Source organism: Engraulis encrasicolus, chromosome 16, assembly GCF_034702125.1.
Source record: "Engraulis encrasicolus isolate BLACKSEA-1 chromosome 16, IST_EnEncr_1.0, whole genome shotgun sequence".
Taxonomy (NCBI): Eukaryota; Metazoa; Chordata; class Actinopteri; order Clupeiformes; family Engraulidae; genus Engraulis; species Engraulis encrasicolus.
This window is the reverse complement of record NC_085872.1, coordinates 15,938,452-15,965,337: the sequence shown is the minus strand read 5'-3', so window position 1 is coordinate 15,965,337 and position 26,886 is coordinate 15,938,452. Positions and strand designations below refer to the sequence as shown.

General features: G+C 42.0%; 1 protein-coding gene across 1 annotated transcript in view; it reads right to left on the bottom strand.

The window, feature by feature from the left end:
* tmtopsa (teleost multiple tissue opsin a) overlaps nt 1–26,886 on the bottom strand; it is a 45,791-nt gene that overhangs the window by 10,600 nt on the left and 8,305 nt on the right. The gene's annotated exons all lie outside the window — the stretch shown is intronic.

Here is a 26,886-nt window from a genome sequence, read left to right as displayed (position 1 = left end):
TGCATAGTGATCAGATCACCCATCTTTATTTTTTTATCTATTTTTATTTTTTGATTTCTCTTTTTTGATCTACAGAGCAAGATGGGACATGAATTTTCCCTCAGGGATAAATAAAGTTCAAGTCTAAGTCTAAGTCTAAGTCTAAATCTAACATCGGAGAGGAAATAATTGAAAAGAGATAGTAAAAAGCTAAGAATTGTTTCAGAGTTAACTTTTGTATTTCTGCCTGGCCCACTTTTCCAAACTGTCACTTCATTATTACCCGCACATTTTTAACAATTGTTCTGAATACTTTCAGATTTTTTTGTGGAATACAGTTTGCTTGAAACATTTTTTCCTAACAGACTGGGAGAGGAGAGAGGAGAGAGGGGGGAGAGGAGACACAAGGGCTCCGCGTTTCACCCTCACCTCTCCCCCTGTCAGGTCTCCCCTCGATATGAACAAGAGCTGTTTACAGCTGACAATCTGCACGTTCACACATGGTCTCCTGTGACCCCTGTCACTCAAGATGCCATGGAAACAGGCATGTTGTTGCTGAGTAGTTTGAAAGCATATCAGAGTTGACATTATTTGTGGAATAGATGGATCGTGTACATGTGCGCACTCACACGTGCACACTCAAATACTCATATAATACGAGAAAGACACACACACACACATATAAGATAAACTAGACTAAAAATGTTTAATTTAGTGTCTAAATATGTCTGCTAGTTTGCTAAGGATTAGTAGAAAACCTGGTCCATTTCCCTTTTCCGAACCATAGCTGGAAAGAAGTGTGAGCACAATTCAACTCCCCCAAATGTCAAAGAGTTTGTATTAAAAACAAAAAGCCCTGCCCCTTTGTCCATGACGCTTGACATTATGAATAGCTTTGCTTTTGGGACAACGGGTAAACAGAAGAGAAATCACTTTGAAAGTTTGTAATTAAGAAATTTCCAGCTCAGCGTTATTCACAGCTAAGCACACTGCAGCAAATGCTGTCTCAACAAAGGGATTCTAAAATAAAACCACATTTTGGTGAAATGAACCTCAATACTGAAAGCAATAATACACTTCCAATTGAGAATCTCACTTATGTCTAAACCTACAAAAGAGGGGGAAAAGGCATAGAGAAACACACACGCACGCACACACACACACACACACACACACACACACACACACACACACACACACACACACACACACACACACACACACACACACACACACACACACACACACACACACACACACACACACACACACATCCTTTTTCCCTACATAAATGAGCAAATGCCAAGCTTCCTGTTATCATTGGAAGGGTGGGTAACACTTTATTTTAGGGACACATCTATTAGCACTAATACATACAATATTAATGCCTGTGTAAGTAACTTGTAAGGCATGTACTAAGCAAAATAAGACAGTTGTTAAGCATGTATTCACAAATGTCTTGTTCATGCCCAATTAGGGATTTATTACTAATATAACCTTAGTAAGGACCAGTAAGCCTATATTTCTATTTATTAGTAAGTAGTAAGTGGCAGAATACAATGTGTATAAGCTCCCGACACACTGTGTGAACAAACCCTGAACAGTGTGAAAACAGATGCAGAATAAGGGTCCCTATTCTAAAGTGATGCATTGGTCAGCCCAGATGGCTCAGGGCCTCTGCACTACCAAAGTCCTAGGGCCCCCACACCACCCAGGCCTGCACTACCTAGCCCCCCCCGACCTACAAAGTGTAAGGGTATATCAAATAATTGATACTTACCCAGCCGAGCTATCTAGTTTTCTCTTGTTCATATCAATGAGAGGGGGGTAACAAGAGCCTATATATAGCAAGGATTGAACGTACACTTGTCAATGGCGGTGGGTTGGTGAGATGTATTTTTTTTCATGTACCACTGAGTTTTACAGTTTTTCTCGATTGGTTTGGCTAATTTCTTGAAACAGAGATGATATTTCTATAAATTTTGGGTCATTTGGCTAAACATTTTTACACTTCTGCACAACAGTTCAGATAACTAGCAAAATGTCATATACCTCCCAAAACAGCTCATTCTTGCTTCAGCACTAAACCTTCTCCCACATAAATAGTCAGTACCATAAAAATGGCATATATCCTTCTCAATTGGTTTGGTTAATTTGCATTCATTTAGTCATTCTGTCAAAATAAACTGGATGGTTCAGCATAACGTCAGCATAACTCATCACTTGCTCATATCACTCCAAAAACAGTTTACCCGTGTGTCAAAACTAAATTCCTTCCACAGAATGCCGTTTGAAAAAATGTCAAGAAATTAGCCAAATAACAGAGGAAACTGTAGTATACACTGTTGTAAAATTATTTTCTACAAACTAGTAAAGTTACAATACCATCTGGCCTGTTGAACACTGTCATGAATTTACTGTTTACAGTAAAGAAATTCTTAAAATATTATGTCCTTGACTGTTTTGACAATTGTGTAGACTACTTTGCATATGATGACTCACACAATGAAACCATACTGACATGTTTTGGAGAGGGCAACCATTAGACTGAGAATTGTCTAATTCGTTTAGATAAGACAGGTCAATTTATTTGGAAAATGTGCTAAATGTATGCTCAATGTGTCATCTGTAGGGTACTTGTATATAGCCATCTGCCGAGATGTACTAAACATTTGAGACATGTACAAAGCTTTTGAAATTAGATGAAAGCAATGAAAAATGCCATTCTGTTGTGGGAAATTGTAAGTTGGTTTGGAGATTTGTCCGTGTTGTTTTGAGAATGTCATCCCAGTTTTAAGAAATTAGCCAAACCAATCGAGAAAAACTGTAATTGTAAAAAAAATAAAAAATAAATGCAGAACATTAGAATAATAGTTTTGAAGCAAAACTAAACTACTCTTTTGTGATAATTAAGTGAATGTTTGAGAACATTAGCTTCAAGAAGTGCAGTGCATGATGGGTACGCAGTCTAGGCCAACAGACAACCTACCCAGCTCTGAGCCTACGTCCTTAGCTCCTCCCCTCACTTGTGAAATTTAGTTGCTATCCAAACAATTTGCCATGTACGTAACAACAGAAATATTATCATTGCTGCATTGGCCATGCATTGCATTTCTGACTAAGGGCGTACCCATCATGCACTGCACTTCTTGTAGCTAAGTTTCTCAAACATTAACTTATTTATCAGAAAGGAATAGCTTAGTTTCGCTTCCAAACTATTACTCATCGTTATATTCTGCATTTATTGCAGGGTTTTTACAATTAAAACTAATTGGTGTATGAAAAAATGACATCTCACCACCCACCGTCATTGATAACTTTACGTCCAATCCTTGCTATATAATGCTTCCAATTACTCATTAGCATAATAAGTAGAATAAGTGAGATCTTCATACCTACTGAGACTAATATAAAACCTGAAATGTTCTTACACTTTGCTTCCCGGGGGAGGGGGGGGGGGGGGGGGGGGGGGGGGGGGGGACGTAGAGTGGGGGCCCTAGGTAGTGCGGGGGCCCTAAGCCATCTGGGCTGAGTAATGCATCACTTTAGAATAGGGACCCTTATTCCACATCTGTTTTCACACTGTTCAGGGTTTGTTCACACAGTGTACCAGGAGCTTATACACATTGTATTCTGGCCCTTACTACTTACACATAAATAGAAATCTAGGTCTACTACTGTAGGTCCTTACTAAGGTTATATTGGTAATAAATCCCTTACTGTGCATGAACAAGACATTTGTGAATACATGCTTAACAACTGTCTTATTTTGCTTAGTACATGCCTTACAAGTTACTTACACATGCATTAATATTTTATGTATTAGTGCTAATAGATGTGTCCCTAAAATAAAGTGTTACCGAAGGGTGCTTTCAGGCATATAATAATGGTGATGGTGGGATATGGCCATACGGTACTACTCAGCAATTTGACAAGACATCAAACTTGTCTTTAAATTGATTATGGGAAAGGCCATGAAATATGCACTAAGGGCGGAATTCTCCCACCCGCTTAAGTCAGAAAAAGCGCGTAACAGCGCCTCCGAGCTTACTCAAGCCAGTGAGTAAGCGGGGCTTACGCGCGATTTCTTCAGTTGCGCACTTTGGGTGGGGCCAGGCCAAAATCAGGGAGTTTCGCATGTAAATGAATCCTAAGCGTATTCTCCCGTGCACTGCCTTTACGCGCATCAAAGGGCTGTAGTAAGGTCAAGCGCCACTATGAGGTAAAATGTAATATTGCATTTGATGCACGCTTGGCTCGCATTTTGAACATGTTACACGGTATGCTTTGTTGATGTTCCTTACCGTCAGCGTGAGTCCAAATCGAAATTCATTCACAGTTCAACATAAACATCCTACATTAATTGTGACAAAATATGACCAGCTGCCAAGACCATGTTCTCATATCGGTGAACTTACAAACAAAAGCCGGTAATTAATTAATCAGTATGAGGATCATCATGTTGTCTCCACGGACGGTAACCAAAACCAAAAACACCTCGTTGCAGGTTGCACCATGCACAAGTAGGCTAAATTGACAAGGCACGTCAGACTAAAGACCGCTGTTCCAGTCGTCCTTACAGCCTCCCAAAGTATGCCTATTCAAAAACAACCTTCACCATTATTACTATGTTGTAGCCACGACGTTAAGTAAAGGGTTTTTATTTCAACTCCTCCACTTGTGTGATTTATTGGAACTCGTGCATATGTGCATGTAACCTATTAACATTTCTGAACTGATGCCCGACATACAAAACCACCACATACTGAGGTAGGCTACAGGTTGTCCTATCTGTTTTTGTAAGGCAGAAAATATTTCCTGAATGTCATTACAGCTAAACGATAAAAGGTAGGCCTACATATCAGAGCATGTCTTTGGCATTTCGCTTCTAGTCTCTATTACACCCCATCAGCTGCGCGTTTAAATCCTGGCTTTGCATTGCATGCCCATGTCCAATTAATTCCCATGTCTGCGACAGAATATAAAGTCTCCGTTTTTTCATGACGATCGATTTCCTTGTTCATTCTTCAGCATGCATGTAGCCTAAGTTTAATATGCTGACGGGCAGCTGAGATCCACATATTTCCAATTATTTTAATGTCACGTTGCTGTACAGAGAAATGGAGAACACTTTTAAAAGTCAGCAAATAGGCCTACTATGTGTTTGTTTAACTGTGGGAATGATCAACATTTTAAATCACTTTTTGATTTCCGGAATTGTCCAGGCAACACGCCAAACTCAATTTTTAACAAAACGTTTAATCATGTTTATTATTTCAATCAACCTGTTGCGCACCAAAACGCTCAGCTGAGTTCCCGCCAAAGGGACATATCGCGTTTCCATCCCAATATCTCACCTCCAATACTTGCCTTGTGTTTGTGAAAAGGAGCGGAGGTTAGATTTTGAAACGCTTTTGCAAGATGACTTTTGGCACGTGGTTTTAAATTCAAAGTTAAAGTTCAGTGTTGGATCTCAATGGACTGCCGAGGTTTTCACATGGTTGATCAGAAAATCCATGCTCCATAGTTTCTTTGTAGCCACAACTGATGAACTTGGTGGAGACTCATCCCCCCATTTAGCATATATCACGCCTATGTTGGGCTACGCGCTGTTTTTCTGAGTTAAGCGCGAGGGGTGTGGCGACGTTCCAGAGGGGAGAATACGCGCAAGATAAGACCGCGTAAAAAATGCGCGCGTAAAACCGACTTAAGTGGAGACGGGAGAATTCCGCCCTAAGGGCGGAATTCTCCCGTCTCCACTTCGGTTTTACGCACGCACTTTTTACGCGGTCTGATCCTACGCGTATTCTCCCCTCTGAAATATGACCACACCCCTCGCGCTTAACTCCGAAAAACAGCGCGTAGCCCAACATGGGCGTGATATATGCTAAATGGGGGGATGAGTCTTTCCCGACTTCATCAGTTGTGGTTTCAAAGAAACCACGGAGCATGGATTTTCAGATCAACCATGTGAAAACCTCGGCAGTCCATTGAGATCCAAAACTGAACTTTAACTTTGAATTTAGAACCACGTGCCAAAAGTCCTCGTGCAAAAGAATCTCAAAATCTAACCTCAGGTCATTTTCACAAGCACAAGGCGAGTAGTGGAGGTGAGATAATGAGATGGAAACGCAATGTGTAGCCTACCTTTGGCGGGAACTCAGCTGAGCGTTTTGGTGCGCAACAGGTTGATTGAAATAATAAACATGATGAAACGTTTGGTTAAAAATGAAGTTTGGTGTGTTGCCTAAAGTCCGGAAATTAAAAACTGATTTAAAAGGCTAATCATTGCCTCTGAATTTCCACAGTAACAGCCACATTGTATTTGCTGATTTTTAAAAGCGCTTCTCCGCTTCTCTGTACAGTAACGTGACATTAATATCATTGGAAATATGTGGATCTCAGCTGTCCGTCAGCATATTACACTTAGGCTACATGCATGCCGAAGAATGAACAAGGAAATCGATCGTCATGAAAAAACGGAGACTTTATATTCTGTCGCAGACATGGGAATTAATTGGACATGGGCATGCAATGCCAAGCCAGGACTTCAACGCGCAGCTGATGGGGTGTAATAGAGACCAGAAGCGAAATGCCAAAGACATGCTCTGATATGTAGGCCTACCCTTTTACGTTTAGCTGTAATGACATTCAGGAAATATTTTCTGCCTTACAAAAACAGATAGGACAACCTGTAGCCTACCTCAGTAGGTGGTGGTTTTGTATGTCGGGCATCAGTTCAGAAAGTTTAATAGGCTACGTGCACATATGCACAAGTTCCAATAAATCACAAAAGTGGAGAAGTTGCAATAAAAACCATTTAGCCTACTTAACTTCGTGGCTACAACATAGTAAAATGGTGAAGGTTGTTTTCTGAATAGGCATACTTTGACTGTTAGGACGACTGGAACAGCAGTCTTTAGTCTGACGTGCCTTGTCAACTTACTTGCGCATGGTGCAACGAGGTGTTTTTGGTTTTACCGTCCGTGGGGACATGATGATCCTCATACTGACGAATTAATTGCCTGCATTTGTTTGTAAGTTCACCGATATGAGAACATGCTCTGGGCAGCTGGTCATATTTTGTCACACTTAATGTAGGATATTTATGTGGAACTGTGAATGAATTTCGATTTGGACTCACACTGACGGTAAGGAACATCAACAAAGCATAGCCTACAGTGTAACATGTTCAAAATGCGAGCTAAGCGAGCATCAAATGCAATATTATATTTTACCTCATAGTGGCGCTTGACCTTACTACAGCCCTTTGATGCGCGTAAAGGCAAACCCGCGTAAGTGGACGGGAGAATCCGCTTAGGATCGATTAACATGGGAAACTCCCGGATTTTGGCCTGGCCCCTGCCAAAGTGCGCAACTGAAGAAATCGCGCATAAGCCCCGCTTACTCACTGGCTTGAGTAAGCTCAGAGGCGCTGTTGCACGCTTTTTTTGACTTAAGCGGGTGGGAGAATTCCGCCCTAAGTGCAAAAACGACAACTGTTTGTGTGTGTGTGTGGGTTTCAGGTAAGGCAGAGTGTGCATAATCAAGAAAATTGATTGGTAGCAGCAGCCAAAATGCCGGTTATTTCCCCTTTTTTACTACATGCCACTCCCACCAATATTGGAGAACCGCTAGGCTTGCCAGTATGGGATTTATCACTCACCTGATGATGCTTTCCCCAACTCTAATACAAGAAAATGTACACCGATTTCTGTTGACCAATCATATATTTTTTATCCACGTTATGGAAATGCAATTAAAAATCAATAGATACAAATCTGTAGGCCTATAACAGTTCCTGAGGATGACATGTGAATGTGACTATATTTAAATAATCTAATTCACTAGAATTTGAAGACACACAGACTACAAAAATTTGAATTCCCAAAACAAAATGAAGGTATATTATGGACAGAGGCGGACTTTACATCAGACAAACTTAGGCAATTGCCTAGGGCCCAAACCAAATCTGCCCTCCATAGTGGCCCCTCAACTGTCACACTGGTCGCGATAAACACACAAAAAGTAAGCCTGATCTTAATTTGTCACTTATGTCAAGTAATCTAAGACATAAACGAGACAAAATACTGAAATAGCACCCTTGCTCCTTCCATGCCAATTGGTGATGTGTTTAAACAAAGAATGAATTTTGAAAGCCATGGCCCAAAGTGGCTAGATCTGTCCCTGGATCTCTGAGACACACAAAGGTATGTGCTAAAAGTGAACCATAACCCTTTCAAATGGATAGCAGAATTATGAATATCAAGACCAGATACGAAGAATGTCTATAGACAGATATACATATCTACTTGTAGAAGGGGAGGGAACACTTCAGTGTGCACTATTCCCTTGTTTACAGAAGGAAGAGCCGTTAAGAGAGTCATTAGTCTTTCATCTTTGTTGTAGCCTATACTGGCTTGTCTGTGGTATGCAAGGGATAATGGCCGCCAGGTGTTGTACGGAGATAAGAAAATGCCCTCGCCCAGTCAGGGTTCATAGTAGACAACATAGTAGCCATTAACCCTCCTCCAGCAGGCATCTGTTTGACATGCATATTGGTGCAGCGTGATGCACCTGTGGCTATGTAACTGAGATGACACAAGGCATGTATCTGTTACTAGCCTAACCTAGTGTTGCCAGATTGGGCGGTTACCCGCCCCATTGGGCTACTTGGGATGGCCATCTGCAGGTAAAAACGGGAAAAAATGGCCTTTTGGCGTTTTTTTTCTGCGGTTTTGTGCCAATAGAAATCAATGTAATTTGTTGAAATTGGGTGGAATTTAGCACATTTTGGCGTTTTTTGACAACCTTTTGGGCGGGATTTGATCAGACACATCTGGCAACACTGGCCTAGCCAGCATGAGGAGCTTCACCTATAAGTCCACAGATAAATCACCGTTCCCATCACCCCGTCACAGTTGCATCAGCATTCTTTCCACTGACAGCAGAGTAATTTATCATTAATTTTTTTTCTGTCGTGAATTGTATTGGCACACTAAAATTGCAAATAAAATTGCTGTAAGAAAACAATTACCTATTGAATAATGTTACCAAGGCCCTGTCGTGGCCAAACGGTAGGGCACTCGTCTACCACGCAGCTGACCCGGGTTCTATTCCCAGCCCGGGTCCTTTGCCGGCCCTTCTCTGTCTCTCTCTCCCCACTTGCTTCCTGTCACCACCTTCACTGTCCTATCATACATAAAGTCAAAAAGACCACAAAAAAGAATAATGTTGCCAGACACCGTCATTTTCAATAGCCTGGCTCTTGTCTTGGCTGTGTGCAAATGTTAGATCAGCTAAGGTCACCAATGCCTCCAAGGGTCTGCTACTGTTTGAAATGTATTTAGCAAACAGCAGCGATATGAGACCAATGTTTGCTGAGGGCAAACAAACAGGCATTTGGGAAAGCTCTCGTCAAACTTTTCCTCTCAAGACGGCGGATGTGTACACATTGCAAATCAATGCAGCTGACCATCTGCCAAACACTGGCAGGACTGTGGTCCTAAGTAAATTGAGCCAAACGTCTTCAACTCCACCACTCCTCCATCCCTGGTTATCCTACTGCCATGCCAGACAACATTACTGGACACCTTCCTGAAGCCTCAAACATCTACCATACCCTGCGAATACATCCAAGCCACATGAATACAATTATCACCAAAGACCATTTTGCCACCAAAACACCGTTTTTAGACCTGGTCTGAACAGTCACAGTCGCTACATGATTCACAGTATGTCATTAGGTGACAAACCGTTCTTGGCAGCAGATTAGATTAAATTAGCTTGGAAATAACAAAAGCAGATACATTCAAGACAGATCTTTGGACGTGAAACAGCCCTTAAACACTTAAAATGGATTAAACATTGTGTTTAGCCTGCATACAACTGAAGCAGCAGTCAGCCGAGTTGATCAATTTTCACAGACAAGTTGTTAGCAATTGTAAATGGCATACCAACAGTGTTGCCCGCCCTGTTCCAATTGGGCTACTTGGGATGGCCGTCTGCGGGTAAAAACAGGAAAAATTGGCCATTTGGCGTTTTTTGTTTGTTTTTTTTTTGTTGCAGTTTTGTGCGCATAGAAACCAATGCAATTAGTTGAAATTGGGCGGAATTTTGAGCTTTTTGGCGTTTTTTGGCGGAACCTTTTGGGTGTGATTTGATGATCAGACAAATCTGGCAAAACTACATAGGCCTACCAACTCATTGCAGGCAGGCAGTAGCGCTTCCTTTCTTCACTTCAGTGGCTTTTTGGCTGGCATGGAGCCACAGCACAGACTTCTGAACGGTGAACTGAAAACTTTTAAGTAAAGTCAAGTCAGCCACCCCATCATTAGCATCAACATGAGCGAGCGGCAGCAAATGTGCACTCTCCTCTGGCCCCTGGCTGTCCCCCACTACCCACTACTCACACACATTCACAGACACGTCTCCCGACGACACTCAGCCAGCCTTCCTTCTTGCGCGCACTTGCATTGCACACATTCATCCATTTCTATCCCGGCTTTGTAAGCCCATAAGGACTTCCTGCCAGCCTTGGTGTTGCGGGTAAATGTGATTGATTGGATGCTTTGTGCGTAGTACATTAGTCGACATGAAGAGTGCCCTGGCAGGGCTTTCTTGTCACAGGCAAAGCACCGTCGTCTTGGCAAGAAGTGTTAGCATTCCGCTGGGTCCCCAACAAAGACACTTGAAATCTTGTGAAACACGTTCTTGCTATCAGTCTGAAGCTTCGCCATGCTCTGAAAAATGTCCAAAGGAAATATCTACAAAGAAAAATGGAACTTTTGCAGCTTTTTATTACATGCCTTCCAGATGTGCACACTTATGGAGTCCTGTGGAAAAGGCAGAGAGAGGAAAAGGGGCACAATGGGCTCTGTGAGACTGTAGGCCATACATGACAAAATGCAAGAAGTTAAGGAAAAGTTATCACTGGCTGTTGCTATTTTAACGTGTTCTTACAGAACCTAAATTGCCCCAAATTGTTATGCCTTTGAGAGCCATTAAGAGTTGTGCTACTAAGCCTTTTGTTAAGAGGGAAGGGGTGTCTCAACATGCTCTCTGGCTATATGCCAGTATTGAGACTTACCAGCAATTACTGTACGTAAGCAAGAGGAGCCAAGTCATCTAATGGCACAATGCTTATTTGAGTTCTAATAGAAAAGGATACTCTTGTAAATAGTAATGTGAACATAATTTTTCTGGTTTTAAATTATGCATATAGTATACAAGTAATACATAATAGCTTAAAATGGACCATAACAATATTGGACTGTGATCAAAACATACAACTGCCTCTAATAGTGCTTTCTAATCAAGGCAATTACAAATCTATACACCCAGCCCAGCAATCAATGCAACCGCAAACCCTATGCATTACATTAACACCATAAACACAAACAAATCGCTAGAAAATCAAGCAAGTACTTTAAAATAAATCAATAGCCAGCAGATTCTTTCAGCATCACTATTCTCTCTGTATTCAGACCATGAGAAGCAGCATGTTAATTGTGCAATTATTGGCCTAACTTTGCAGACCACATTTTTCACACCCCCAACCCCCATCCCCCACCCCGTTGTGGTTTGTCCTTGATTTGATGAATGTTAATTTCAAGTATGACCATTCAATTCGAGAAACACAGTAACCACCGTTCATTCATTATTAAATAGGTCCCACTAACTCCACATTCTCTCCAACAATTTCCAAAAATAGCCCTCCTCTTCACCTGGGCTTTGTAAAATACCGGAACATTATTAATGGTCCAGCAGATATGCAACTCAATTTCACTTGGACACTGCAGCAGCACATTTTTCATAAATATTCAATTTCTAATGGGATATTGAGTTTGTTTATGCATGAAAGCGATGCAGAACATACACCCTCCACTCGCTCATTATACTTGTTTCCTCAGTGTTGATTTAAACATGGTGCGATCTAGTGGTGAAAATCGTCCATGAGGAATGAGGAAGACATGGCGGTGAACCAGTCTTTGTTCACACCTGGTCTAGTGTCATTATACGGTCATAACTAATGAGCTCATAAGGGCATGTTGCACTTGTTATCTATATAGGCCTAAGCCATAAAATGTTTAAACATCAATAATGCCGTTGAGGAAAGCTTATGGATTAGGGCTGGGCGATATGGAAAAAAACCTATATCACGATATGGATTACTTTATATCACGATAACTATATATATCAGATATAGCACAATTACATACATTTTCAGTTATTCTCTTTATTTACTCTTTATTTTTTCATGCCGCAAAACAACCTTTCTTTAAAATGGATCTTTCTTATTGTTATTTTTACAGTTACATGAACTTATAGTGTGTATTGTGACAACATGAAATGTAATTAAATGATATTCAACTGTATACAACTGCTAAAAATTACTATCACGATATAAACAATATAGGAGAAAGGTCACGATATACACTTTTATATCGCGATAACGATATATATCGTCATATTGCCCAGCCCTATTATGGATAATAAATAACTTCCTTGTTCGTAGGAATCAAATCCAACATCACAAGGGCTGGACTGCCTGTTGTCATCATTTCCACTTTTTCTATCCGTGATGTGTGTTCACTGAACACAATGATCGCCACCTCTCTCTGTGCATCCCATGTAAACCTATTTCTGATGCATTTTCATTAGTTACACACAACAACACATGCAGTAGCAGCAGAGGTCTCTTCTCAGCAGTTTACTGGCAGCAGCCGTCCGGCGCCCTCGATTAACCAGCTGACATCGGCTTTCTGTTTGTGCAACCAGTGTTCCTCGGGTCAAGTGTTAGCCACACACTCCCTCCATTACACACACAAAGCTCCATGGACAGAAGAGTACACGGAGATAGATGATAGACGCCCACCCCACTGGTTGGATTCAACCAGAGTTCTGCCAGCTCTCACAATGAATGTATGCCTATTTATACAGGCATGTGACGTGTTGTGAGCGGAGTGGAGCAGAGCGCTGTTCTGCGCTGCACATGAAAGTGGGCCACGGTGAATAATTTGGGCAGTCAGACCATTGTTCCAGACCAGTTACAGTGCTCTGCAGTGCAGGGCCGAGATTTGTACTCTCAGCTCGGCGAGAGAGCTGTATGCGGGAGAAGATTTATGAGAAAGGCACAGCAAGTTTACCTATGTCCCAGACATATATTCCCAACGTATATTTATGAGGGCAACAAGCCATTACCCTCAACCCTCCTCTCCGTGTGATGTATGTGACTAAAGGTGGGCTAACGGGAGCAAAATGTTTTAGCACATTTCTGTTCCACGGTAGCAGTCACGTTGCGCAGGGAAATCACAGGGGACTCACAATCGCCTGCACTGTAGCTTTCTTGTCCTCCTCCCTCGCCTCGCACCAGGTTGTGGGCTAGGCAGCCTAAACGAATTAGGCCAAGAGCACTAATTTCTTAATTGTGGAGTCCCACATGAAGATGCATAATTTACTTTTCGATTGCAGAAATTCCAAATTCCACTCCCACCTCAAGGACCACATTCACCCGCTGATACATTTACAACTAACAATGCCGGTTTGAAGATTTTTCTTCACACCCTTCCCTCACAGGCCAAGGAATGGCCAACACCCTTGGCGTCAACCACACAAACAGATGAAGAGGAGCAGTCTGTTATTGCTGGTCCAGCATCAAATAGGTTTGCTCTCACTTTATGAAGATTTTGGGCAAATACTAAATGATGCACTCAAATGGATATACATTTTGACTTTGTGGAATAACAAAGGATTCCCATTATGAATTTAGACAACATTTAGGTTAATTTAATTGAGTTTAGTGCAACAGAACGAACATCATTCATTGATGCTACAGTGCCATGAATATCATTCCCAGGAATCCAAAGCCCCTCTGCACTGACCTTCTCTAAGTTGCAATGTAACTCTCCATACATCGGCATACATAGCCTGCTTGTCCATTGGCCTATTTGTCATTTAACAAGAAGGGTGTCAGACAGGACTGAACTGGGACTGAAAATGGCATTTTAGGCAGAGATCAGCCCCTTAGCGCCCTGATTTTCTATGATGTTATGACTTGTTCAGTGCACCCACTGTCTATATTAAAGATGGATCAACAGGCCACCTCACATAAATTGAGGGCCAGTCTCTACAAAAAACAAACAAACAAAAACAACAGCATGGCCCTCAAGGACTATCGGCCCACCAGAAAAAATGCCCTGTATGCCAGACTACCAGTCCAGCCCATTGGTGTCAGTTAGGATTTCTGGCTCGGCTGCCGGCTGGGCAGGTAAGGAGCATGGTACTAAGTCACCTAGCCATACAATCCACGTGCACAGTAACCCAATAACAAGTACCTCCTCATAAGCAGTGCTCTCAACTGTGGTGTGTGTGTGTGCGTGCGTGTGTGTGTCTGCATGCGTGCGTACCTGCGTGTGTACGTGTGTGCACATGCATGTGAGTGTGTGTGCGTGCGTGCGTGGGTCTGAGGCTTACTGACAGTCCTGGGTGGTGACCTGTGCACTGTGAATAACAATGTCTAAGGCACAGGACCAGAATTTCTGAGGTAAATCACCTCTATCTTGGTCTCACTCTCTGTCTCTCGTCGGCCATCTGTCCTCCTGTATTCCTTTGTATCTGCCTCTCTTTACCGGTCTGTCTGTCCGTCTGTCTGTCTCTCTCTCTCTCTCTCTGCATGTTTTTTGGGATAGGTGGTCTCTGTTAGTGTTCACACTTTTTGATTCACAATAAAGCTCTCTCTCTCTCTCTCTCTCTCTCTCTCTCTCTCTCGCTGTCTGTCTCTGTCTCTGTCTCTGTCTCTCTCTCTCTCTCTCTCTCTCTCTCTCTCTCTCTCTCTCTCTCTCTCTCTCTCTCTCTCTCTCTCTCTCTCTCTCTCTCGCTCTCTTTCTCTCTCTCTCAGACCCACCTGCTGTGCTTTTGGATTGCCTGCTGTGATGTCATCCCACCTGAAGCAGACACATGGCATCTTTCCCGACAGGGTAGTGCAATTCTCAGAGGACAACCGTTTAACTCAAACTTTGTGGAGAGCAACTTGGGGGGAAAAGTGATTCATTTTGGACAGGATGAGTAATACGGCAGGTTTATGGGGGTATAGCAGGGTTGTAACCAACCTTTCACAAGAAGCTTCTCATAATTCACCCAACGGCTAGATACAGTATGCTTCATGTTGTTCATGTGCGTCATCATGGGTCACTTTTAACCATTTCCTGTCAAGACAATCAGACTCCCTGAGGAATTGCAGTTTAAAAATACAGTACAACATGACTAGTCAATAGCACAAAGACATGCTTTATTTGTAGCACTTCATTGTGGAGTAGACACGATATGTTACAGTAATGTTGCATTTTCAATATATGGCTCTCCAGTGGCCTTAAACCAGACACACTATCTATCTAGCGTGTTTCGTTCCCAGATCAATCTCTCCCTCTCTCTCAACAGCAGCTTACCATTATGATTCAATAGCACAAATATATTGCTTGTCTAGTCTAGACAGACGTTCTCACCAAAAGCTGCAGTTAGAGTAATTACTGTAGGCCTACTGGTATTCATTCTGTTGTGGCTATTGTGGTTTTAAGTTGTGCTCACAGCCAGGGGATTACTCAGAATGATGAGCGTCCAGGGCTGGACTGGTGGAGAAATTGGGCCCAGGCACTTTTGGATGAAAGGGGCCCCTCATAATTAACGGCGCAGAACTGACTCACCGGTGGGCCCCGCACCCTCGTGGGCCCCTATTTTCAGAAATGTTACCATAAAAATCGTATTTTTATATATATATATTTTTGAAAATAGGGGCCCATGAGGGTGCAGTGCCCACCGGGAAATGCCCAGTATGCCAGATGGACAGTCCAGCGCCGACCATCTCATATTGTTTACTGGGCAAGCTTCACATAACCCTTCAATTACTCAACAATTTCTAGATGACTCATAATGAGGAGTAATACTTTCATGGACATAAATATTCCAGGCAGCTAAAGGCCCAGAGATCGTCATAGAGGCACTTTACGAAAAGGATAAACAAGACTTAACTACAAATGATACAGTATGCAGCCTAAACTAATGTGTTTCTACTTTATAGTCATAGTATGCAAACCAAGCCATACAGACACATGGAAAAGGCCTACAACAGTCCCAATAGAAGCCAGGGTTTAAGATAACTCTGCATCTTATTTTCCACCTCCGTTTTACCTTTTTACCGTTTTACCAATTCTCTAAGGGCACCATGAAATTCCCTGCAATACCAGTAATAATTCTCGAGTTCTGTTTTCATTTATAACTGTCAAAAAGACATTTTATTATAGGCGTTGAAATGATATTGTTTTATGTTTTCTGTCATTTTACTGATATTATATAGGCCTACATGTGTAAGTTTAACCCAAATACGTTTTAAAAATTAGTGCTTTAAACTTACCAGCCAGGCATTCCACAATTACTGTACATCATCATCATTCATCTACATTTTGATATAGGCCAGCTAGGACGGATTACAGACAAGGTCATTGGGGCCAGTGCCCAGGGGCGGCCCATAGGGTTAAGGGCCCCGGGGCCCCGTAGCAATGCTCATGCCAATTGTGATGTCAGAGGGCCACTAATTCTGTGTAACCACGGAGCCTAAAGCCTGGCTCAAACTACACGACTATCGGCCCCATTTTCGGCTGAAAACCCCCCTTACGACAATCGGGGAACGTTACCCCCCCCCCCCAGAATCAGCGCAAACAATTGTCAGGTAAGATTTCCTCGTCGTGTGCGACGTTCTAAGATAGAACTTTGGCAGCTCAGAGAGTCGCCTATCACAAATTGTAGAAATTAAACAGTGTTTGATATTTGCGACTGGAAATAGAACGTTGGGCATTGGTGGTTGCGAGCAGGGATAAGATTGACAGTTGCGATTCTCTTCTAGTGTGCGATGCACCCCGACGTCAAAATCGGACACACAATCGGGAGTCGTTTGATGATGGATAGATACTATGACTGATTTTTTTTCCTGCACAATGTGTGATTATTTATTTATTATTGATCGTATTCTTGTACAAACAGGGGTTTAGATGATGCACCAACTGAGTTGTGGAAGTTTTAGAGCACTGCCCACTTGGCTGGAATCTATATGGAGATGCCTGTCATGGTAGCCTAAAGAGGGAACCCCTGGTTAAGTAGGTGGTGGACACAGCAATTCAGAGGGCCCCTGGCACTGCTGTAGTAGAGCCTTTTGTGGAAACCCTTGGTTGAGGCCCAAGGCCTGCCATGGCATTAAGTTATTTGAGTATAAGGTTCATTTACGAACAAAGCATTCACTCCATTTGAACAACACTCTGATTCTTTTACTGAGCACATTGTATTTGAAAAGCCTGTATTGACGAAGAAAAGAAAACAACATATTTGGACAAAGACTGCTTGAAAAGCAATAAAAAAAACATGACCAGTCTCTTGTTCTAAGGGTTATTAAGTCCTAGGTCACTAGTCATCATTTTAGCCATCATGTTTTTTTTTTTAATTGAATGTTACATAAATATATTTTTGGCCACAAATCATAGCAAATTAGATCATTACAAATCTTAGGTGGCAAAGAATAGACTTGTCCTGAATGTCATGATGCCTTTTGAAACACCTGGGACCAGTGTTGCCAGATTGGGCGCTTTCCCACCGAATTGGGCTGCTTAGGATAGCCGTCTGCGGGTAAAAATGGCATTTAGCAGAAAAAAAGCCTTATTTTGGCCATAGAAATCAATAGAATTGGGCGGGATTTAGTGCTTCCGGCGGGTTTTGAGCATTTTCTGGGCTGGAAATAATCAGCCTCATCTGGCAACCTTGCCTGGGACTGAGACATCTCAGATCTGTGCACTGCATACCATTGCAAGAGCTGGCTCCAAGATTGCCAGATATTTAATGCAAGATACGAAAGTCTGCTGCCATGGATAGTGGATATTACATTATGCGAACCTAAATAAGGCCATTGCACCACTCACTCAGGGAGAAAATGTTGCCTGTTTCAGAGACACACGTGCAGGCAAGAGTTTCACAGTCTCATCAATCTCAACAATGAAATCCATTCTCCATATTTAATGTATATAAAATTATTTATTCCATCAAGAAAATCTGAAGCCACATCCTACAACAGTGCTGAGGATGTCACCATTTATATTTCGCTCCTGGAGCTTACCTGACCAGTGTTTGAACCATGCTCACACACACTCATACAGTACAGTGTGGTATGACTTGAGCTTTTGTGTCAGACAGACAGACCATGTGTGTGTGGCTTGGCTTCACCTTGGATTGATCCGGACAGAGGCACTGAATACATCTCCAGAAACACCACACAGCAATAACATTGGTAAGCCTTCAGCCATGTCTGGGGCCCCTGTTATCCTCCCAGGCACACGGCTCTGCAAGTTTAATGTGCCACATAGCAGCATAATGGTTGCCTGCTTCCAGGGCTGGACTGGCCGGCCATCTGGCATAGCGGGCATTTCCCGGTGAGCCCCGCACCTTTGTGTGCCCATATTTTCAGAAATGTAAAAAAAAATTCAAACATTTCTGAAAATAGGGGCCTACGAAGGTGCGAGGCACACCGGTGAGTCAGTTCTGCGCTGCTAATTATGAGGGGCCCCTTAAAGCCAAAAGTGCCCGGGCCCTATTTCTCCCCCAGTCCAGTCATGCCTGCTTCCTAATCTATAACCCAGAGGCTTGCCGTCCTTGGCTTCTGCTGCCTCTCAACAAAGCATAGCTCATAGTAGATATATGGAAATGGAAAGCAGGAACAGTACTGTATAAGGGGTGTCGGGCATTGTGGAAAAAGCTTTTTCAAACTTTTCAGTGGTTTTGTGCATGCACTGTTAATGTGCACCAATGTGCCGTTTTTTTGCACCGGACAGAAATCTGGGGGGAAAACAGCTGTGCCACAAAAGGAAGCAATTCTCACCGCCTTTTATCATGCGCTTATGGCACATCCACACAGCATCACTGGCCTTTTTCATGGTCTTATATCACATGGTTATTATAACAGGAAGGTTATTACACACATGCCACAAGTGCTGGCCAAAACCTCAACCCACAATGTGGTAAAAACAAGGTTTACACACTGCTCACAAACGCTGTTTAGTTTTGTTTATTGTGTGACAACCAAACATAATGAGGTTTCGACCTTGTCTAGTCTCCAACAGATTCTGATTTGAGAGAGAAAATATTTTTATAATATTAAAAAATGGTGAGCTTTGCAGAGGTCTAAAATGTGTATGGTGGATTTGTAAAATGTGTGGTGGAAGTATAAAGGCTGCTGGATACCTTAATATCCTATTGGATCAACAAAGTATCTATTAAGTATCTCTTCTTCAGTCTATAGTACTATCACAGCTGAAAACTACTGGCTAAACTCACACAACCTACAGGATTTGCTTGTACCTGCAGACCCTGATGTTGGGAGCTGCTTGTTCTGCTGTCAACTCAGCAGAGACCCAACTAATTACCATGTGTGAGATAGTAAGTAAACAAACTGTTTCATCAATCTACAAATCATCAGCACGTTACAAGGTGTTGATATTCCCTCTTGCCCTTTGTCTTCTTGCAGTTGGGGAAAAAAGCCTGAATGCTATACACAACGGCAGTTGCTTCCACAAGAGGACTGGAAATACTATATCCCTGGAGATGTCTAGGTTCTGCAGTTTGAGCCCTAGTATGAGTGATATTCACCCAGGCAGTATAACAGAAAGACCCAGGCAACCGATCATGCTTACTGTCTCATAGAATCTTCAGTTGGAATGGTGTTTGGGCTTGATTTACAACAGCTATCAGCTGAGAACCAGAATTGAGAACCAGACCGCACAGTGTTAGATACAGCTAGTGAGACACTGCATAGTGATGGCAAAACTAATTGGAGTACAAGACAGCAACAGACAGAGATAATGTATTCCAACATAATAGCAACAAACACAGCAATAAGGTCTCGCTATCTCTACAAAAATCTCTCACTCCATCATATATCATAACATCCCACAGACAGCTCTACCATGATATTGCCGCCAGAACAGTAACGAGAGACAACTAATTGACTTCGGAGGACAAATGTTATGATTTCATTTTTTTAAAAATCTGAAAAGCACATTTACACAAAGGCAAGACCAGCATCAAAGTAAATGTCACATGATTTGAAACATCAGGGAGGACACATCAACTGACACACTCCTCATTATGACTTCTAACTAAAAATCGCACTGATGAGAAGGATGGGTGAAGGGGGGCTTGCTTCCTCATTTACAGAATCTGTGGACACCATGTTGTGTGTTGGAAGCAGTAATACTGAGATAGACATGAAATACAGATGAACAAATTATAGAAAATCACCCAGGACAATCAAATTTGCCTCTCACTGCACGCTTTGGATTCATTCATTCATTCATTCATCACTGCGGCTGTCCATGCACACACAACCACCCTTATTCACATTTTGTCTCACACCAATGACAACAAATGAAAACATACCACTTACACACAAACAGAGACATTAGGAGGGAGCAGAGGGGGGGCATAGGGGCTTGAAACCCCAGGCCTCATAGACGGGGAGGAACGGTAGCCTACCATGCACCCCCCCCACAACAAAACGCCACATGACTTTTTTTAATCTTCAAGATGTCTTGAATAAGAATTTGAGTGGTAACAGTCATATAACTCACTCCCACTATGATTTTTCACATCATATTGTATGTGATCCCATGCATTCTAGTCCTATGTAGTGGTACACTGCCAAGGCCTCTAGAGCCATGATGCAGTTGGTTATAATAGCTTATGATATACCATATGAAAGCTTGGAGTCTGTAGTATACATATATTATACTGTATTTGGTGTACCTTTTGCATAGCAACAGTTGCTAGGCAAAGCATCTTCCTTAGCAACCAGCATCAGTGATACGGTTCCTCTGCGATTACATTGTGTTGTGATGTCTGGATCTAGATGGCTTTTCCCAAGTGCCACATGACTTCTTTGAACCTCCAAGATGTCCCTAATAAGAATTTGAGTGGTAACAGTAATATAACTCATTCCTACTGTACATCATATTGTACATGACCCCAGTATGCTCTAGGCTATACGTTTTAGTCCTATGTCGTTATAAACTGTCAAGGTCTTAACAGCCATTTTGCAGTTGGTTATCATAGCTTGCCATATACCATATGTAAGCTTGGAGTGTGTAGTTTATGAATATTGTATCATATCTTTGGTGTACCTATGACATTTGGAAAAATATACTTGGCTCAGTTATATGATGTGTGAGAGCTCTGTTTTTTTTTTCAATTCTTTAAATGACTTACATATACCGGTATATGAAGACCTTATAAGCACTCCATCACTCAACCAATTATCCAATCACCAACCACCACTCAATCAATCAACCAATCACCAGCCATGTTCTGGTGTTCCACTACCTGGTTAAAGATCAACCGAATTCTGCCATTCCTCCACCATCAGAGACCCTTACAGTATATGATGGAAATGCTTGCTTCTACAATATGATGGTAAATGGCCCTGGAAAATACATCAGAGTTATCAGCTAATACAGTAATATAGTAATGGAATGTGTATAATTGTGTGTAATGTATAATTTTATTGTGCATCTTTTTTTAATTTAGAACATTCCAGACACATTCGCAGAGATCTCCTCATTGCTATTTGACAGCATAACTACATCTAGATGTGGAGACATCATTTTCAGCACAGACCAATACAGACCCGAATCCATCAAGTCAATGGAAAGGAAACGCAGTGGCTGTGGAGAGAAGTTAATTATAGGGGGTGGAGCAACAAAACGTCCCACGGAGTGAAAACAGTTTTTAACGAATGAGGAAAACAAGGTGCAGTTTATCAGGCTTCTATTAAAGCAATGGAGTGGTGATAAGTACACTTCAAAACTGCAAGGCCGCAAAGTCATTTTATCTGTGAAGAATGTGCATACCTTCTTACATCAGGGGACGGTTTGACAACAAGAAAGACTGATATTCCATTACTCAGGTCATCACAGGAAGAGACCGACAACAGGGTTGTCCTTGACAGCCAATATGCTGCAAATGAGCATCATACCAACGTACGGATCAAGAGTCCTGTCTCTGACGTATTCTTCATTTTGCTGCACTTTGCTGGAACCATGGGCATCAACATCCTACTGGACACCAAGATACAGAGAAAGTCAAGACTGATCAATGGCACACAAACTGCAGCAGAACTTGGCCAAGAAAAGTGCACAGCTGTTCTTGGTCTCCATGGCTTCACTGGGAATGATGCGACAAGTGCATTCTGGGGCAAAGGTAAACTTCCTCCTCTAACGAAGATGTTCAAAGCCCCACAGTTTGTTACCAACCTTGCCAAACTTGGTGAAACCTGGACAGTGACAGAAGCCCTTATTGATGATTGTGAAAAATTCACATGGGCCTTGTATGGTGGAAAGAAAGCTGAAAAGGTTGATGACATGCGATTGAACATCATTAACAAACTTTGCACCAAACACGGAAAGTCTATTCCTGGAAATGTGTACATGGCTTTGCTACCACCATGCAGAAAAAGCCTCACGCAGCATGTCCATATGGGGTTCATTTTCAGGTTGCCCTGTGGAACAGAGCCAACATCAACAATCCTATAATTCCATCCGTGGGTCAAGGACATGGGTGGTTAATGGCATAAAGTGGTCTACAGCCCCTGTGGTATGAAGGTGAGAGTCAGCCACAGAGGTTGGAGGACATCTGTGGTGAAGTCCACTGTGATGATAACAGTGAGAGTGAAGTTGAAAGTGATTGGTAAAGCACAGACAGTGACAGCAGCCGTGAATGAACTGTCTGCCTTAGACTAAACCTTTCCCCAAATGTGCAATAAACTTTGTTTATGATTCAACTTTTTTTCCTTCTATTGTGGTCTTGTGCTCCAACTTGCACAGATGTGACAGTGACACATACAGTACTGCTCGCTATATTGTCAATATTTCCAGTAGTTAGTAATTAAACTATTATTATACTTTTACAAATTGTTAATGTATTTGCCTGTAAGGTCTTTATATATGTGCATGGTTGTATGGATGAGTAATTTAAAGGATCAGAAAAATGAAAAAAAAAACTCTCACACATCATATAAATGAACCAAGTATATTTTTCCAAATGGTACACCAAAAATATGATATAATATTCATAAACTACACACTTCAAGCTTACAGATATGGCAAGCAATGATAACCAACTGCAAAATGGCTGTTAAGGCCTTGACAGTTTACAACTACATAGGACTAAAACGTATGGCCTAGAGCACACTGGGGTCATGTACAATATGATGTACCGTAGGAATGTATTACTGTTACCACTCAAATTCTTATTAGGGACATCTTGGAGGTTCAAAGAAGTCATGTGGCACTTGGGAAAAGCCATCTAGATCCAGACATCACAACACAATGTAATCGCAGAGGAACCGTATCACTGATACTGGTTGCTAAGGAAGAGGCTTTGCCTAGCAACTGTTGCTATGCAAAAGGTACACCAAATACAGTATAATATATGCATACTACAGACTCCAAGCTTTCATATGGTATATCATAAGCTATTATAACCAACTGCATCATGGCTCTAGAGGCCTTGGCAGTGTACCACTACATATGACTAGAATGCATGGGGTCACATACAATATGATGTGAAAAATCATAGTGGGAGTGAGTTATATGACTGTTACCACTCAAATTCTTATTCAGGACATCTTGAAGATTAAAAAAAGTCATGTGGCGTTTTGTTGTGGGGGGGGTGCATGGTAGGCTACCGTTCCTCCCCGTCTATCACTACTTGGTTGGGGCCCCCCCCTGCCAATGGCTTTCGATTGCCAAACTTTTCACAGGGGCCCCTTCTATGATATTTTGTGGGCCCAATGCCATGAACGTGCACATTATAAGCGACAGTAAACTCAGTATTTATCAACTATTATTAGAGATGTACAGGATCCAAGATCCGGTTCCGGCATATCCGGCAGGATAATAGGGTTTTTCAGACTATCCGGATCCGGCAGGATCTTAAGCAGTGGATCCGGTATCCGGCAGTTACCTAAAAATCAGGATCTGGGGCATCTCTACTTTTTACGTAGCCTAGGCTTTTCAGTCAGTCTTTCACAACCCCAATCGCTGCATGGAGTGAAAGCCCTTTGGAAGCGGCCATTGAAGGCAGTGTGGCAGTAAGCCAATGAGTCTTAAAAATAGTTTGCGCCAACGTAATAAAAAGGGCCCACGTGTGCGAGTTGGCTATGTGTTTCAACCCTTTCGTAGGATCCGGTATCCGGTTCCGGATCCGGCAGGATCTTGAGCAGTGGATCCGGTATCCGGCAGGATCCTAAAAATCAGGATCTGGTGCATCTCTAACTATTATACTTAATGACCAGGCGTTAAGTATAGCCCATTAAGATGGCAGACTCCAGAAGGGGGTCTCTGACACATATCCCGGCCCCCCCGTGTCACAATACCAGTGCTCCGCCCCTGGGAGGGAGAGAAGGGAATATCAGTGTGATGTGTACCGGTAGTCTGTGTGCTTGGTGCATTCTGTGTGCTTGGTGCATTCTGTGTGAACTTTCAGACACTTGAAATGCAATAGATGAACAGCAAGGCACATTGTGTCATCAGATGGCAGCATGGAGGCATTCTGAGTTACACTGATGAATAACAGCAACAAGATCATATCACAAGGGCCTACAAGTACCAAAGCTTAGAATACTTCAATTTTCTTTCTCGAGTGGGAGATATGAGAATATACACCAAAAGGTGATCAGTATACATCCCTTTGGGCTAACACTCTCTCCCCCGCTAATTTCCTGGCACTCTTCACTGTCTCTGTCATAAAGTAGGCCTATTTTAGAAAATAAAATGAAAAGAGCTGTTATTACAAATATATCACTGTATTTCAAATGTGTGTGCTGTCATGTGGGGTGGGCTTCTAACATTGATTTTAAGGGTGTAAAATGTATAACAACACATTATTTAGTGTATTATTTTGGCCAGATTTAAATGATCTTTACTGAAATCCTGGGATGCAATATTTCCTTATTACATTATAATAAATATCAAAGCTGGATCTCTCGAAATCCCAGCGTCCAAAGTTCAGCTTTGAAATGCTGAAGTAGCAAGTAACAATGTCCCTGTGTGGTGCAGATCCATGATTTAATGAGTGTATCATTGCATTTGGTAAAGGGGCAGTCACTCAGAGCAACTCTGGCTTAGAGACCTTGCTCAAGGGTACTTTAGCTCTGGATAGAGGAAGAGTTTGTTAACCCATTGATGCTGGATGTTGCGTTGCGCAACATTGATCCTGGCGGCTGGAGATGCATGACAATATTTTATTAAATATGTTGGTATGTTAAAGCTGAATGAACATGTTCTGATCGAAGAGGAGGGTTTTAGATTTTAAATAAAATAAATGTCTTATTTTTATGCATTTCAGATGCTGAGATATTTAGGCTTTTATCGGCTGACAGTACCTTTTCCCAAAAATGGCTTAGGCATTGAGCACCCATCTCTGCAGGTGCTTCAGGCATCAATGGGTTGAATCACAAGACTACAGTTCACTAAATAGTAGACCAGTGATTCTCAAACTGTGGGCCGGGTCCCACTGGTGGGCCCTGAAGGTATTGCAAATGGGCATTGAAATAATTTTCAAAAAATTCTAAATAATATTTGTCCGTGTGTTGCTGTTGACTACTATTTGATTTTCATCGATTATAGGATCAGAGTGGGCCCCAAACATTCATGAAAATGTTAAGTGGGTCCCAAGTTGGAAAAGGTTGGGAACCATTGAAGTAGATTATAACTTCCCAGAGTTTCAGCCTTCTTTTTCTATGTATTGCATTGTTCTAATCTAAACTAAGATGAGTGAAATAAAATGATGAGTGAGTGCTGACGACCCAGCTGACGACCCTGCTGCCTGCACAATGGCACCGTCGGAGGTGCGTCAGGCAGAAATGCCAAGCAGGTGCGACCACCTGTGCTTACATCTAGTGATCATCATAAATGATAATAAATCATCATAAATGAATCAATTACTTGATGTGTATGTGCTTATAGTAGTAGTGATAATAATGATGATATTAATAATACTTATTATTTCTCATTATTATTATTATCATTATTATTATTATTATCATTATTATTATTATTATTATTATTATTTCAGCTGAAGATTATATGGTATCTATGTTACTATGTGCAACGTGATTTTAATACAGTGAGACATCAGCTTCAAACTTCACACAGGGTAAAAGGAAAGTGACAACTCTGTCTCCGCGATGTAACAGCGCTTCAAGCAGCTGAGCCATCAGTTCCTGTAAATGTGCAGCCCACTGACAGCTCAATAAGCAGTTCAGTGAAGATGTCAGCTGAGATGTTCTGCAAAGGCCGTACTGAGTACTGGGGCATTTCACTAGAAAGCGAAGCGCAGGCAGGCATTTAGGAGCATTGGAGATCAGAGAAGGAGGAGAGTGCTTAACTGACAACCCAACTTAGCAGTAGATTCTTACACCATGTGTAACCCTAAAAAGTAGTTTCCTGTGTCCATATGTTTGACCGTAGTGTATCTTTTGGCCATGTACAGTATATCCTGCGCTCAACTGTTAACTGTTTTTTATAAGGTCTTCGGCTGCGAGCGAACAGCAAAGTTCATATTTAGTAGAAAAGCCACACTCTTAGGTGTAATTCTTGTATTTTATTCTAGTAAACAGGTTAGCATGACAGAGAGACGTTTCTGCCAAAGCCTTCTTCAGCTTCTTCTGAAGAAGGTTTAGGCCGAAACATCTGTCTGTCATGCTAACCCACTAGAATAAAATACAAGAATTACACCCGAGAGCATGGGTGACGCTAGGTGGGTAAAGGTGTTACATTCTAAGGGCCCAAGCACTCACAGCACTGTTAAGGGGGCCCAAAA